The following is a 15,712-nucleotide window of genomic DNA, read 5'->3' as shown; positions in this document are numbered from 1 at the left end:
TTCACTACTCTCCCCTAACAATAATGCTCTTCGTTTTCTCTGACAACTTTAGATTATAACTGAGATTTGAGCCCTAAGAGCTACTGCATACTGTGGAATGGCAAATAGGACATTCTTTTTATACCTCACGGAAATATTCAGAGGATGGAGTTGGGCTAAGGTCATGGAGCCAGATCTGCCATTTACCAGCTTGGGGATTGTTTGCAAGCGATGTAACTTGTCTGCGCCTCTCTTTCCTTGTCTGTAAATGGCACAATGAGTGTGAGGCATTTCACACCGTCTGAGCCCTCCACGATGTTAACTCTTATGATTAAACTTCAAAATTGGGGTCTATAGAAATGATTTAAAAGGTGACGAGGCTTTTGAGGCATTAGTAAAAATATAAAAGCAAGGCTGAGAGATAATTTGATTGCAAAAATAAATAAATATGGTGTCTGTGCTGCGGGAAAACAGCAGAGAGCGGCAGGTGTGGGCAGAGATCCCAGGTGTGAGCGCCGGCTCTTTCACTCATAGGTGTTGTGACCTTGGGCAAGTCACTTCATGCCCTTGTGCCTCCACTCCTCCTTAGTAAAACGGGGGCAGGGATGATACTAGTTGCTCCCTCACAGGGCTGCTGTGAGGATGACGGGCGATGACACATAAATGGCACGCAGACCAGGGCTGGGACGACAGACAGTGCCATGTGGGAGTCGTCGTTGCTGCGAAGGATCACAGACTGAGAGCCCCTGAAATTAGGCGGAGAGGATGCAATCCTCTGGATCAGAAGATTCTACATGTTCGTCCCTAGAAACCCCAGAGGCCCCAGAATGCTGAACTGACACACCCCCGCAAACAGGGACGTATCATCGAGTGCCCGATTCTGGGAATGCAAGACTGCTAGCCTAGCCCTTTCTTGAAACTGGCCCCACATGCCACGTCAGACACGTAAAGCTTCGTACACTTTCTTGCCTCCTCAGAACTGTCTTGTACTTTCCAATTTTTTTCCAAAGGGATCAAGTAAATTAAGTTTTAGAGACCGAAACAGAACTGAGAACAAAAAGAACTGAGATTACGACATCTTTTGAATGAGGTGCTGAGCTGGTCCCCAGACCTCCAGAATAAATGGGGGACGGGGAGAAGGAGTGAACCACACAGGGCCCCGTTTCCATGGAGTCAGCACGCTGGAGCATTCTGCTGCTCCCATCCTTCTTTTGCCCTGTCTCTCCCGAAGTGCCTCAAAGTGCCCCACAGTGCAAGTCACTTCACGAAGCACCAGGCTAATGCCGCTTTGCCTTCCAAATGCCACTCGCTTCCCCAGGCCTCATAGCCCAGAAGTCAACACTTTGGCCCCGATCTGCTGTAGAGCAGTAAATGCTGAATAGTATTTATGGCTCTGCAATTCCCTGGAGAGGAAATTCTCTAATAACTCATTTTCTCTCTACTGCAGAAAGTCTCCTTCAAAGCTCTGGGGCCAGAGGGATTTTTCAGCCAGAGTCCTAGGACTTGGTAACTCACCCTGAGGGATAATCGGAGTTTCTGCTTCGTGGCCAATGCAGAGTTTCACTGTCTAGTTTCCATCCTCTAGTTAGGACTCCACGTTTGGAAGTCGCAAAGCTCACAGAGCCCCGTCGTCCCAGATCCCACCAACCTGTGCCTGGCTCGCCCCGGAGCTCGGCAGCCCAAAAATTCAACGTGTAGTTGTTCATAGCATTGCTGCGGGTTTCTGGAGTAGCTTGAAACCCCTGAGCTTGAAACCCCGGATCTGGCCCATTTCCCATCTGGGGGAAGACCTGAGCAAGCCCTTACCGCGAGGGTGGGAAGGCTTTCACCAGCTTTCGTCGCAATAGGGCCAAAGAGGATCTCTGTGGGCTCCCAAGTGCGCTGAGCACTTTCTCCACCGTAATCATCTGACACAAGTGGTTTCTTTTGTAACCAGACTTTCCAGCCCCCATCGCCATCTCTCCTGAGATCCTTCAGCCAACCGCCAGGATCGGCAAGGAGGAGACAGCCCATTGGTCCATCTCCCTGACCCACCTGCTGACTAAATTCCAGGATGTCCCGAGAAAGTTCAGAAACCCCCAGAATAAATTCTGCATTTCATTAATTTGGTTTCTTATTTTATTTCTAAAGACCAGATACCTTATTGCATTAAGTTTGCTAATTAGAACATTTTCTTAAAGTCACAGCAGTTGGGTTGTCAGCTTTCTGGTGATTTCGCCCAGCTGCCGATCCCCATGTGCCCCTCAGTTTGCATCTGCCTTTCTCGCCTTCTAGTACTTTTCCCGACTCCTGGGAGCTCAAGGAAGCCACCAGAGCCTTCCTGGCCTGGGCTCTGCCTAAAGCTGGGCCTTCTTGAAATATTGACAGTTGGGCCCAGTTCGGGGATGACACTGGACACGCAGCACCCACTTCTCCCCCAAAAGGAGAACTTAGCTCAGCTCCCAGAATGCGTAGTAAAATGACATCCACCACCACAAATGCACATGTACAGATGGAAGGAAGAGGCACCTTGAGAACATGTTTATTGCCAGAGCCGCCATTAGGGCAAAGATCTGCCGGGATGAAAAGTGGCTTTTCAAAAGCATCAGAGGTCAGATATCAGCATCAGATTTATGGGTTAGCAATATTTGCCTTTTTTCTACCCTTTGCTAACAAGTTTTTCTCCACTGTTTGCTTGTTTGCTTTTCTCCTCTTGTTTGTTCATTCTCCCTGTGAAGCTTCTTTCTGGATAATTTTCCTGTGCAAAAAAGGTGCTGATGGATTTAGGGCACATTTGGGGATAAATGCCCCTTAAAATTGGGCTCTTTTCTTCACAATTTCATCCTTTCTGGTGTATTTTGAGGGTACAAACGCTTCCAAAGAACAATTTATCCCCAGGGGAAGAAGCCGGAGCTGAACCCTAGCAGAAGGTCGGCATCCAAGCACGTGAGGGGTCTCTTTTCTGATCCCAAGGGTGAGATGCACAGCATTATCTCTGACATCCTACTTCCCACTTCTGTCTTCTCAATCTCCTTGTTTCATTCTCTAATGTTCTCCAAAGCTAGCTTTTCTTCCAATTTCTTCCTAACCAGCAACACTCAGCCACTACAACAAACAAAGACAAGCTGAATGCAAGGAACTGAGAGAGTAAAGACTGCTCTGAGCTCCTTAAAGATATGACTTCATTTTCTTCAGGCATTATTTTGACTAAATGCTGTCTCTTCTCTGGCTCTTATCACTTTTCAGCTCTTGTTTGTTAATAAAGCATATGAACCCATGACATTGATTATGGATTTAATTTTATAAAACCATCTCAGTGATTTTTTTTGTCCCCTAGTGCTCTTCACCGGTGTATTTGGGAAGACCGACCGTATCTGGGACTAACCCAGTCTCTGACCTCAGGAAGGCCACAGGGCCACTCTGCGTCTGCCTCCGATCCTCTCCAGTCTTCCCATTGCAAAGACAGAAGGAAGACAGAAGGTCAGCAAGTATCATCTCAGAAGCCATCACCCAACACAGTCCAATAAGTTCTAGGAACTGCCAGCATTAGGACTATCCTTGCTCACAATCAAAGTGACAAAGTTTAATCAAATTAAAACTGTCTCTCTCTCTCTCTTCCCTCCTACCAAGGCACTTCATATTCTGCCATTAAGTTCACATCGAAGAGCCAAGAAATTATTTACAGAGGTCGCTTGTTAAGCATCCTTTGTTTCCTGACATGATACAGAGGCATCGTGATATCATAGAAAAGCTGTACATCATAACAGGAGCCAAATCCTAGCTCTACCCCCTTGCTAACTGCATGGGCATTAGCAAGTACTCAACTTCTTGGACTTCTCCAGAAGACAAAGGAGGCGACCCAGGCGGAAGGCTCCAGCACAGCCGCACTGAGCCTGGCACTCACACACGGTCCATGCGTTAGCATGCTAGATGCCACCCTGTCTGTTGCCGAGGGAAGCAGAGCCTGAGAACTTCTGGGTATGCCAGCTCTAGGACACCTGCCTAGGAGAGTAAGAAACAAAAGGAGAAGGAGAGAATGTTTCAGTATCTCTGGAAAAATGGAAAGCCAGGGGTATTGTCCTGAATGGTGCCCTAGGAAGCTGCCAGTAGCATGGGGCTGTGAGCATCTGTAACCTAAAGAGGAGAGAGTATGGAACAAAAGCAAACCAAGGGCTTTCCTCCTTCCCCAGGGCAGACCTGGCCTCATTACCCAACCATCTCCACCCGCACCTCTCTTTTCTGTCCCAGGGACCAGATGATGGTGGGCCCAGTACAGGTTGTCATCTTCCACCTGCACAAAGGACACACAGTCTCCTGTTTCACTCCGGCTATGCTCAGCCCATTCTCTACACAGTGGCTAGAGTGACCTTTCCAAAATGCATACCCGACCATATGACTTCTGCTTAAAACCCACTATCACATCAGAATGAAATTCAACTCCAAGAATATCACAATGTGGACTTGTCAACCAGCATATTCTCTCCCCACAACTTTCCTCACTAAAACCCATTCTAGCCTCATGGAACTTGTTTCAATGCCCTAAACACACCTGACTCTCTCTTGCCTATTCCCTCTGAGCTCCAGCTCCTCTGGCCATCTCTGACCCAACCTCAGGTTTCTTTCTAGACATCACTTCTTCCAGAAAAAGACTTCTCTGACCCCTCCAAGTCTTGGCTGGCTGCTGCCCCACCTGGCCCCGCAGTGCCATGGGCTTCCTGTCCCAGCACTTCCTCCTCAGGGCCGCCGTAGTTCCTGTGTATCTTCACCCCCCAGACTGTTCACCACTGATGGCAGGCATGGGGTCTCACCTGTCTACCACTGTATCCTCAGGCCCTGGCACAGCTTGTGGCCCATAAATGTGCTCCAGTGAAAGATCCCTGAGGGAGCTACAGATGGTATTATTCACCTCCCCCATTTTATGTCTCACAATAAATATCTTCCAAGGGGGAAAAAAATGCCCAGTAGTCTTTTGCAGCAAAATGATGTTTGCATATTTTCCCTCACACACTTACTGTTTCTAAAATTCAAATATAGGTTCTAGGGACAAGAATACAGAATCAATGGCATTGAGGATAATGGGGTGTCGACAGAAGGGACCCAAGCGGTACTCTGCGCTGAACACTGTAGAAAGGGACACTATTTATATATCTGAAGGTTGACAGTTGTTTTTCTCACTCTGTGCCAAATGAGTTCCTGGTAGGGATTTGTCTGCTACCAGCTAACAAGGAAAACTGCCTTCAATTCTCTCAGAGAATTTATAAGAGAACAAAATTATTGTCACAGTAAAACACAAAATAAAAAGAAACCAACTTCCTTTAAAGAATCTGTGATGCCCCCAAGTACCCTGCAGATAATCCCATCTTCTGTACTGGATTCGCAAACAAAGTAAAATGCTATCTCCACGGCCTCATAGGAGGACCCTTAGGTAGGACTCAGTTTTTCTTCACTGATTAAAAAAATTCTTATTTCTATAATGTACAATAAAGGTATGTGGACTGGATCCTTTTAAATTCTTCCAGCTTAATCTTGAAACCTCTAGAGCAAAGAGCTCCACTCCCCACTCTTCCCCGCTTTTCCTCCACTCCCTTCTTCTCTCTGTCCCTCCCCTGGCCTGTCCTCCCTCCCTTCTCCTCTTTTCTTCCTTCTTGTTCTTCTTCAAATCAGCTCCCCCCCCTTTCCTCAAAACCTCTCTTCAAAACACTAGAGATTCAAAAAGCTTCCTTTCCTGACCCTGGCTCTTCCTAAGGACGCTTCCACCTTTGGGATTCTTTGGTTCCAATTCACTACTCCAGGTTCCATTACTTTCTTTGTCAGAGGCATCAGCCCACACCACCACCAAGTCATCAGTCCAACAGAAGTTTTCCTTCAAATATTGCCAGACATTGCACCATCTTCTCCACAGAGGAGTTAATATAAAAAAGTTAATAGGTTCAACAGAGATAAACATAAGCTGTTATCTAACTTGCACATTTATTGGTGACAGTTTATTTATACCTTTCATCTATTCTTTCTTTTTTTTTAAAGATTTTATTTATTTATTTGACAGAGAGATCACAAGTAGGCAAAGAGGCAGGCTCCCTGCTGAGCAGAGAGCCTGATGCGGGGCTCGATCCCAGGACCCTAGGATCATGACCTGAGCCGAAGGCAGAGGCTTTTAACCCACTGAGCCACCCAGGCGCCCTGTCCATCTATTCTTTCTTAAAATATTTCTTCTTTAAAATTTGTATTTATTCTTTTGAGAAAGACTGAGAGTGAGAGAGGGCACAAACACAGGGAGCAGCAGGCAGAGGGAGAATTGGGGTCCCTTCAAAGCAGGGAGCCCAATGCGGGGCTCGATCCCAGGACTCCGGGATCATGACCTGAGCTGAAGGCAGACGCTTAACCGACTGAGCCACTCAGGCACCCCCTTTCCATCTATTCTGAGTGGAGCCCATGTGCTAGGTTGTCTGCAAGGACTCCATCCTCAAGCATTCTTGGTCAGCAGAGGGACCGAGACCTGCACATAAGGAACTCCGGGACAAGGAAGGCAGTGGTCAGTGCCCCGAGAAAATCACAGACAAGGGCTGGAGGTTCTGATCATTTGATAAGGCACTATGACAAAGCTGAGCAACCCAGAATGCTTGCCTTTCTCTGCAGCATCCCACTTGTGTTAAGGAGAGCCCCCTGGGTAACAGTATGAGCCCTTGCTTGGCTTTTATCTTCCAGGCTTAATCCTGGGAGGATTAGTGTGCCTCAGATGTCTGGTGTGTAAGACAAACTTGGAAAATGGGAGTCCCTGAGTCTGGAATACACATGAGATACTAAAAATGCCCAAGGTGATCCTGACACATTGCAATGAGCACGTTGCAAAAAGATGTTATTTTTCTTCTAGAACAGGTGTTGTTTATGTTGTGTTGTACCCCTTACGATCCCAGGCCGGTAGGAAGGTGGAATACTAACAGATGCTGGGCATAATTTTGATTCATTTGGAGCATTCTGGAGCCCCAGCCTCTCTAACTTTAACCAATGGACTGGAAACAAATCCATCTCTTTAAAGCATTAGTAAATTGGAATTCATAAGTAGATTCTCATCGCAAGGGTTTATGTGGTTAAGGTGGATGATAGAAATTTCTAGAGATTTGGGGGTGCTTGGGTGGCTCAATCAATTAAGCATCTGTCTCCCTTCAGCTCAGGTCATGACCCTGGCGTCCCGGGATGGAGCCTTGGGGTCCTGGGATAGAGCCCTGTGTTGTACTCCCTGCCCAGCCAGGAGTCTGCCTCTCCCTCTGCTCCTCCCCTGCCTCTCCCTATGCCCCTCCCCTGCCTCTCCCTATGCCCCTCCCCTGCCTCTCCCTATGCCCCTCCCCTGCCTCCTGTGCGCACATGTGCTCTCACTCTCTCACTTTCTCTCTCTCAAATAAATAAACAAGATCTTTAAAAATATTTCTAGAGGTTTCGTTCATTTTAGGTTTCCCACGAATTACTTCTGCATTATTAATACAGTATTCCAAGAGAGACTTGGGTGGTGTGCCTGAAATTGTACCTCTCCTTCCCTTAATAGGTATTGATCTCAGGTATGTGTCAGAGACAGGAAAATATTTCAAATGACCTAGGTATAAATGACAGGTGTCATTATGCCGGCCACCCATTAGAATGACCTCGGAAATTTTTAAAAAACAAAAAAAACAAACAAAACCAGAACAGAACAAAAACTACTACAGATGATTGGCTTATCTCCAAAAGCCAAGTTTCAATTATTCTAGGGATACTTTTTAATTTCCTCAGAATCAGGTGATTCTGGCTGAATGTGTAGCTAAACCAGATTCAGGGCCCAAAGGGGTGATAAACAGATAAACACATACACTCTCACACATGCTTTACCTCTCATTTAACCCCCGAGCAAAACCACTGACACATTCTCAAATTTAACCTCCTCTCCCCACCGGCCAAAAAAAAGCTCCTATCCCCCGAATGGGAAAAAATACATTTTTAGATAATAAAATAACCCAGTCTATGAAAGACAGGAAAGATGCTATCTGGTCCAAATCAGGGGAATGCTGGAGTGAGGTGTGGCAAATCTCAATGCAACAGTACCCGGCAATTTAAAATTATGATTATGAAGAATTTACAGCAATGCAGAAACAGTTCATGCTATAAGGGGGGAAAAATGAGCATCAAGTAATCCATGCGGTATGGACACAACTGTGGAAATCAAACTAAAATTATATGCAGACATGCAAAAAAGAATGGAAAGAAATACCGCCCAAATGTCAATAAAGACTAGCTCAGTGGTGGTTTTACTTTCTTCTCCTTTTTTGTACTTTCCCAGTATCTTTTAATCGGCTATGTATATGGTAGGAAAATAAATTTATAATGGAACAAAATTAACTTACTTTTCAGGAAGCATGCTATCAGCAACTTCCAATACTCAGTAACGAATTAACAAAACAAAGATTAAAAATGCTCACCCGAAGGTTCCTGTGTTCCAGCTGTCTTCTCTCTGTCTCCTCTACTCCTCCTGCTTTCCTCCTCCAAGTAATTCAGCTTGCTGACTTAAAAGTGAAAACAGCAAATTTATTTTATGAAAATTTCAGCTAACAGCTAGAGAATAAGGAACTTTGGTCAGCTGGTCTCTCAGAGTTTTATAGAACTTGGTGTGGGGGTTGGTCTGGCTTCCTTCTTAAGAAGGGGAATTCTTCCAATTAGAGACTACACATCTAAAAGGAAGAAGCCTGGATTAACCCTGTCACTCTAACGCCTGTTTTTATTAGCATCGTTCACAACAGATCAAGGGAATGTGATGGGATAGACTCAGGGCCGTTAAATAGCTATTTGATCTCCTAAATGTTTTTTGTTTCCATGACAATAGTAACAGCAATGCTGCCTTATGCACCTTATAGATACAGCTCTACAGAGCTGTTTAGAGCACTTCCCACCCCCTCTTGCTTTTCCAGCTTACTTGCTCCTGGGCAGCGGCCTTCCCCCATTCTGCTGCAAATGCTCTGTTGGAGGTCACCCATAACCTCCTCACTGCTCACATAAAAGGTCCTTGCTCAGTCCTCCTCTTCCTTCCCAAACTCATTGTGCAATTACGGCCACTTTCTTGAAACTTTCTCCGTTTTGTTTCTCTGACTCTTCTCGTTCTTTTTGTACCCCTTGAGCTGCTTCTTCTTACCTTCCTGATGTTTTTCTTCTACTCCTTTTCTAAAGGTGAGTTTGCCCCGGAAGTCTGTCTTCTGACCTCTTCCTACCATATTCTCTTGCTTTTATTTATATTGTCCGCTTCCATGGATACATTTAACATGGCCCCTCCCAAGCATACACTCCCCCATCTACCCCATCTAATCAAATGGCACCACAGTGATTCAGCCAGTCATTCTATCTGTAAGCCTAGAAGTCATTCTTAACTCCTCTCTTTCTCCCACAACCAATATCCAAACCAACCAATTCTATTTGTTCTACCTGCAAAATGTGTCCTAAATCCAACCATTTCTTACTTCCCCTATCCCCATTAAAATCTTCTTCATCATGTCTTGGATAGAATGTTGCAGTAACATTAAGCAAGAACTAAAAGACATCCAAATTGGAAAGAAAGAAGGAAAACTATGTCTGTTTACAGATGATGTAATCTTTTATGTAGAAAACCCTAAAGATTCCACATACAAAAAAACTATTGGAACTAATAAACAAATTCATCAGTTGCAGGATACAAAATTAACACACAAAAATCAGTTGCATCTCTATATACTAACAATGGACAATTCGAAAGGAAATTTTTAAAAAATTCTAATTACAATAACATCAAGAAGAACAAGTAAAAACAACACTTAGGAATTAGCTAAGGAGATGAAAGACTTATACACTGAAAACAACAAAACATTGCTGAAAGTAATTAAAGAAGACATAAAAAAATGGAAAGACATCCCATGTTCACGGTTTGGAAGACTTAATATTATTAAGACATCAATACTACCCAAATCAATCTACAAATGCAATACAATCTCTTTCAAAATCCTAATGATGTTTTTCTCAGACATAGAAAAGTCTAATCTTAAAATTCATATGGAATCTAAAGGTACTCCCAAATAGCCAAAGCAGTCTTGAAAAAGAACAAAGTTAGAGGAACGTTACTTCCTAATTTCAAAACTTACTACAACACACAGTAATCAAAACAATATAATCTTGGCATAGAGTTAGATAGATAGCCTAATAAAGTAGAATAGAGAACCCAGAAATGAACTCTCACATATATGTTCTAATAACTTTTGATGAGGGTGCCAAGACCATTTATGGGAAAAGGAACGTTTTGAACAAATAGTTCTGGGAAAACTGGATATCCACATGCAAATGATTGAAGCTGGACCCTTACCTATTACCATACAAAAAAAATTACAAAATGGATTTGAACATAAGAGCTAAAACTATTAAAAAAAGAAAATATAGGGGAAAGCTTCATGGATTTTGTGACGATTTCTTGAATATGACAAAGCCTTTAAAAGAAAAAAATAGGCAAATTTGACTTTATCAAAACTATAAACTTTTGGTGTCAAAGGACACATAAACAGAGTAAAAAGGCAATCCACAAAATGGTAGAGAATATTTGCAAAACACATATCTGATAAGGGATTAATATCCAGAGTAAAAACAGAACTCCCAAAACTCAACAACAACAAAAACTAACAACCCAATTTAAAAATGGGCAAAGGACTTGAATAGTTCTCCAAAGAAAATATACAAATGGCCAAAAAGCACATGAAAAGATACAGATCACTAATCATTACAGAAATGCAAGTCAAAACCACAGTAAGTTACCACCTCCTACCCATTAAGATGACCATTACCAAAAAAGAAAAAGAATGTGACAAGGATGTGAAGAAATTGGACTCTTGTGCATTGCTGGTAGGATGTGTGTGGTTTCTCAAAAAAATTTTAAAATAGAAGTACACCCCATATGGTCAGGCAATTCTACTTCTGAGTATATACCCTCAAAGAATTGAAGGTATCTACCGCATACCCAGGAACATTTGAAGAGCTATTTGTACACTCATGTTCATAGTAGCATTATTCACAATAACCAAAAGGTGGAACACAGATGAACCTTGAAGACATTATGCTAAGAGAAACAAATCACAAAAAGACAAAAACTGTACGATTGTACTTAGATGAGGTATCTAAAGTAGTCAAATTTGAGAGCCTGGCTCAGCAAGATGGCACCAACTGCATTATTGCTCCTGTTCTGCAAGCTGCTGGCTCTGGCTGGGCTCCCAAGAGGCTCTCCAGCCTGATCAAAATTCTACATTCAAAAGCCACCACATGATAGACCTGAATGGCTGAGAGTTGAACTGATCTTGGCCACCTCCATCTTCTTGTGGGTGTCTCTCATTAAACAACATGATGAAGATGTTTTAGTTTATCAGAGAAGAAATGGTTGGAATAAACTATTGAAATACTGATGTGGTATGCTCCAAAAGGTGATTATACCATTTCCTTTGGATCCACCAATGTGCTGGGTCATAAATGTGACAGAAAAAGTGATATGTGAATGGATATCAAGTCAGCATTTGTGTTTTGCACCATCAAAATGAAAAAAAAAATACTCTCATATTCTTTTTTTTATAAATTTTATTTTTTATAAACATATATTTTTATCCCCAGGGGTACAGGTCTGTGAATTGCCAGGTTTACACATTTCTCAGCACTCACCATAGCACATACCCTCCCCAATGTCCATAACCCCAGCCCCCCTCTCCCAAACCCCCTCCCCCCATCAACCCTCAGTTTGTTTTGTGAGATTAAGAGTCACTTATGGTTTGTCTCCCTCCCAATCCCATCTTGTTTCATTTACTCTTCTCCTACCCCCTTAACCCCCCATGTTGCATCTCCTCTCCCTCATATCAGGGAGAGATCATATGATAGTTGTCTTTCTCCGATTGGCTTATTTCGCTAAGCATGATACCCTCTAGTTCCATCCACGTCGTCGCAAATGGCAAGATTTCATTTCTTTTGATGGCTGCATAGTATTCCATTGTGTATATATACTACATCTTCTTTATCCATTCATCTGTTGATGGACATCTAGATTCCTTCCATAGTTTGGCTATTGTAGACATTGCTGCTATAAACATTCGGGTGCACGTGCCCCTTCAGATCACTACATTTGTATCTTTAGGGTAAATACCCAGCAGTGCAATTGCTGGGTCATAGGGTAGTTCTATTTTCAACATTTTGAGGAACCTCCATGCTGTCTTCCAGAGTGGTTGCACCAGCTTGCATTCCCACCAACAGGGTAGGAGGGTTCCCCTTTCTCCGCATCCTCGCCAGCATCTGTCATTTCGTGACTTGTTAATTTTAGCCATTCTGACTGGTGTGAGGTGGTATCTCATTGTGGTTTTGAGTTGTATTTCCCTGATGCCGAGTGATATGGAGCACTTTTTCATGTGTCTGTTGGCCATCTGGATGTCTTCTTTGCAGAAATGTCTGTTCATGTCTTCTGCCCATTTCTTGATTGGATTTTTTGTTCTTTGGGTGTTGAGTTTGCTAAGTTCTTTATAGATTTTGGACACTAGCCCTTTATCTGATATGTCGTTTGCAAATATCTTCTCCCATTCTGTCAGTTGTCTTTTGGTTTTGTTAACTGTTTCCTTTGCTGTGCAAAAGCTTTTGATCTTGATAAAATCCCAATAGTTCATCTTTGCCCTTGCTTCCCTTGCCTTTGGCGATGTTCCTAGGAAGATGTTGCTGCAGCTGAGGTCGAAGAGGTTGCTGCCTGTGTTCTCCTCAAGGATTCTGATGGATTCCTTTCTCACATTGAGGTCCTTCATCCATTTTGAGTCTATTTTCGTGTGTGGTGTAAGGAAAGAACTCAATTTCATTTTTCTGCATGTGGCTGTCCAATTTTCCCAACACCATTTATTGAAGAGGCTGTCTTTTTTCCACTGGACATTCTTTCCTGCTTTGTCGAAGATTAGTTGACCATAGAGTTGAGGGTCTATTTCTGGGCTCGCTATTCTGTTCCATTGATCTATGTGTCTGTTTTTGTGCCAGTACCATGCTGTCTTGATGATGACAGCTTTGTAATAGAGCTTGAAGTCCGGAATTGTGATGGCACCAACTTTGGCTTTCTTTTTCAATATTCCTTTGGCTATTCGAGGTCTTTTCTGGTTCCATATAAATTTTAGGATTATTTGTTCCATTTCTTTGAAAAAAATGGATGGTACTTTGATAGGAATTGCATTAAATGTGTAGATTGCTTTAGGTAGCATAGACATTTTCACAATATTTATTCTTCCAATCCAGGAGCATGGAACACTTTTCCATTTCTTTGTGTCTTCCTCAATTTCTTTCATGAGTACTTTATAGTTTTCTGTGTATAGATTCTTCGTCTCTTTGGTTAGGTTTATTCCTAGGTATCTTATAGTTTTGGGTGCAATCGCAAATGGGATTGACTCCTTAATTTCTCTTTCTTCTGTCTTGTTGTTGGTGTAGAGAAATGCAACTGATTTCTGTGCATTGATTTTATATCCTGACACTTTACTGAATTCCTGTACAAGTTCTAGCAGTTTTGGAGTGGAGTCTTTTGGGTTTCCACATATAGTATCATATCATCTGCGAAGAGTGATAGTTTGACTTCTTCTTTGCCGATTTGGATGCCTTTAATTTCTTTTTGTTGTCTGATTGCTGAGGCTAGGACTTCTAGTACTATGTTGAATAGCAGTGGTGATAACGGACATCCCTGCCATGTTCCTGACCTTAGCGGAAAAGCTTTCAGTTTTTCTCCATTGAGAATGATATTTGCGATGGGTTTTTCATAGATGGCTTTGATAATATTGAGGTATGTGCCCTCTATCCCTACACTTTGAAGAGTTTTGATCAGGAAGGGATACTGTACTTTGTCAATGCTTTTTCAGCATCTATGGAGAGTATCATATGGTTCTTGTTCTTTCTTTTATTAATGTGTTGTATCACATTGATTCATTTGTGGATGTTGAACCAAGCTTGCAGCCCTGGAATAAATCCCACTTGGTTGTGGTGAATAATCCTTTTAATGTACTGTTGAATCCTATTGGCTAGTATTTTGGTGAGAATTTTTGCATCTGTGTTCATCAAGGATATTGGTCTGTAGTTCTCTTTTTTGATGGGATCCTTGTCTGGTTTGGGGATCAAGGTGATGCTGGCCTCATAAAATGAGTTTGGAAGTTTTCCTTCCATTTCTATTTTTTGGAACAGTTTCAGGAGAATAGGAATTAGTTCTTCTTTAAATGTTTGGTAGAATTCCCCAGGGAAGCCGTCTGGCCCTGGGCTTTTGTTTGTTTGGAGATTTTTGATGACTGTTTCAATCTCCTTACTGGTTATGGGTATGTTCAGGCTTTCTATTTCTTCCTGGTCCAGTGTGGTAGTTTATATGTTTCTAGGAATGCATCCGTTTCTTCCATTTTGTCAAATTTGTTGGCGTAGAGTTGCTCATAGTATGTTCTTATAATTGTCTGTATTTCTTTGGTGTTAGTTGTGATCTCTCCTCTTTCATTCATGATTTTATTTATTTGGGTCCTTTCTCTTTTCTTTTTGATAAGTCTGGCCAGGGGTTTATCAATCTTATTAATTCTTTCAAAGAACCAGCTCTAGTTTCGTTGATTTTTTCTATTGTTTTTTTTTGGTTTCTATTTCATTGATTTCTGCTCTGATCTTTATGATTTCTCTTCTCCTGCTGGATTTAGGGTTTCTTTCTTGTTCTTTCTCCAGCTCCTTTAGGTGTAGGGTTAGGTTGTGTACCTGGGACCTTTCTTGTTTCTTGAGAAAGGCTTGTACCGCTATATATTTTCCTCTCAGGACTGCCTTTGTTGTGTCCCACAGATTTTGAACCATTGTGTTTTCATTATCATTTGTTTCCATCAATTTTTTCAATTCTTCTTTAATTTCCTGGTTGACCCATTCATGCTTTAGAAGGATGCTGTTTAGTCTCCATGCATTTGGGTTCTTTCCAAATTTCCTCTTGTGATTGAGTTCTAGCTTCAGAGCATTGTGGTATGAAAATATGCAGGGAATGATCCCAATCTTTTGATACCTGTTGAGACCTGATTTAGGACCGAGGATGTGATCTATTCTGGAGAATGTTCCATGTGCACTAGAGAAGAATGTGTATTCTGTTGCTTTGGGATAAAATGTTCTGAATATGTCTGTGATGTCCATCTGGTCCAGTGTGTCATTTAAGGCCTTTATTTCCTTGTTGATCTTTTGCTTGAATGATCTGTCCATTTCAGTGAGGGGAGTGTTAAAGTCCCCTACTATTATTGTATTATTGTTGATGTGTTTCTTTGATTTTGTTAATTGGTTTATATAGTTGGCTGCTCCCACGTTAGGGGCATCGATATTTAAAATTGTTAGATCTTCTTGTTGGACAGATCCTTTGAGTATGATATAGTGTCCTTCCTCATCTCTTATTAGTCTTTGGCTTAAAATCTAATTGATCTGATGTAAGGATTGCCACTCCTGCTTTCTTCTGTTGTCCATTAGCATGGTAAATTCTTTTCCACCCCCTCACTTTAAATCTGGAGGTGTCTTCAGGTTTAAAATGAGTTTCTTGTAGGCAACATATAGATTTTTTTTTTTTTTTTATCCATTCTGATACCCTGTGTCTTTTGATTGGGGCATTTAGCCCATTAACATTCAGGGTAACTATTGAGAGATATGAATTTAGTGCCATTGTATTGCCTGTAAGGTGACTGTTATTGTATATTGTCTCTGTTCCTTTCTGATCTACTACTTTTAGGGTCTCTCT

The 15,712-nt window shown here is 42.3% G+C and overlaps 1 protein-coding gene across 4 annotated transcripts in view; it reads right to left on the bottom strand.

The window, feature by feature from the left end:
- Nucleotides 1–8,565, bottom strand: part of CYSLTR2 (cysteinyl leukotriene receptor 2) — a 30,589-nt gene extending 22,024 nt beyond the window's left edge. For 3 of the 4 annotated variants that reach the window (XM_032874071.1, XM_032874072.1, XM_032874075.1), the window contains exon 1: nucleotides 8,406–8,565. The gene's annotated coding sequence lies outside the window, so the exon portion shown is untranslated. Of the gene's footprint in view, nucleotides 1–3,745; nucleotides 3,961–8,405 lie in introns of those variants that run through there. The other variant, XR_004384622.1, reaches the window with a different exon arrangement.
- Nucleotides 8,566–15,712: the final 7,147 nt, after the last annotated feature.

This window comes from Lontra canadensis, unplaced genomic scaffold (assembly GCF_010015895.1).
Source record: "Lontra canadensis isolate GAN:19392208 unplaced genomic scaffold, GSC_riverotter_1.0 scaffold51, whole genome shotgun sequence".
Taxonomy (NCBI): domain Eukaryota; kingdom Metazoa; phylum Chordata; class Mammalia; order Carnivora; family Mustelidae; genus Lontra; species Lontra canadensis.
The sequence above is the reverse complement of the archived record's forward strand: the minus strand, read 5'-3'. Positions and strand labels throughout refer to the sequence as shown.